Raw genomic sequence first — 1,332 nt, forward strand, 5'->3', positions numbered from 1 at the left:
AGAATACAAAAGATTAATATACAGAACTCTTCAAGAAATTAGGAAGGAAATTAAGCAAAACGCAGAACACACAACAGAGGAAATTAAAAAGATTAGAGAAGAGCATAATGACAAACTTAACAGGCTGCAAGAATCCACAGAGATAGCAAACAGAAATCCAGAAAATTAACAATAATATTTCAGAATTAGACAACTCAAAAGAAAGTAATAGGAGAAGAATTGAGGCAATGGAAGTCAGAATTAGTGAGACTGAAGATAAAGCACTTCACACCAACTTATTTGATGAAAACTCAGATAAAAGGATTTAAAAAAAATGAAGAAAACCTAAGAATTATTTGGGACTCTATCAAGAGAAATAACCTACGAGTGACTGGAGTACCACCAGAACAGGGGGGAATAACAGAAAATACAAAGAGAAATGCTGAAAATTTGTTGGCAGAAAACTTCCCTGATACTGTGAAAGATGACAAGATATCCATCCAAGATGCTCATCGAACCCCACATAAGGTAGATCCCAAAAGAGAGTCACCAAGACATATTATAATCAAACTTGCCAAATCCAAAGACAAAGAGAGAATTTTAAGAGTGGCTGGGGAAAAAGAAAATTCATCTACAAATAAGAGTCAATAAGAATAAGCTCAGATTACTCAGCAGAAACCACGCAGGCAAGGAGGCAATGGGATGACATATATAAAGCCTTGAAGAAAAAAAAAATGCCAGCCAAGCATTATATATCCAGCAAAACTCTCAATCAAATACGATGGCGAAATTAGGGCATTTCCAGACAAACAGAAGTTTAGGGAATTTTCAAAAACCAAACCAAAATTACAAGAAATACTAAAGGGAGTCCTCCGGTTAGAAAATCAGTAACATCAGATAACAACCCAAGACTAGAACACAGGACAGAGCAACCAGATATCAACCCAGATAGGGAAATCACAAAAGTAAATCAAAGCTAAAACATGGAAAATAGGAAAACAGATGTTGTCATCTTTTACATATTGATATTAAAACAAAAAAGAAGGACTTAAAAAATGCAGACATAGATTTTCATATGGAGAGGAAGTCAAGGTGATAGAAAGAAATAAAACACTGGTATAAACATAGAAAAATAGGGGTAAATATTCAGGTAACCACAAAGGAAACTAACAATCCTACAAGTCAAAATAAAAAACTAGAAAAATATAAAGATTCAGCAAACACAAAATCAACAACAATGAAAAAGATGATAAGAAAATACATAAAGAGAAACAACTCAGCACAGAAAATTAAGTACAACAAAGAAACTGAACAATACACAAAAAAGACATCAAAATGACAGCACTACACTCA

The sequence above is a fragment of the Trichechus manatus genome, unplaced genomic scaffold (genome assembly GCF_000243295.1).
Source record: "Trichechus manatus latirostris isolate Lorelei unplaced genomic scaffold, TriManLat1.0 scaffold00100, whole genome shotgun sequence".
NCBI classification, from domain to species: Eukaryota; Metazoa; Chordata; class Mammalia; order Sirenia; family Trichechidae; genus Trichechus; species Trichechus manatus.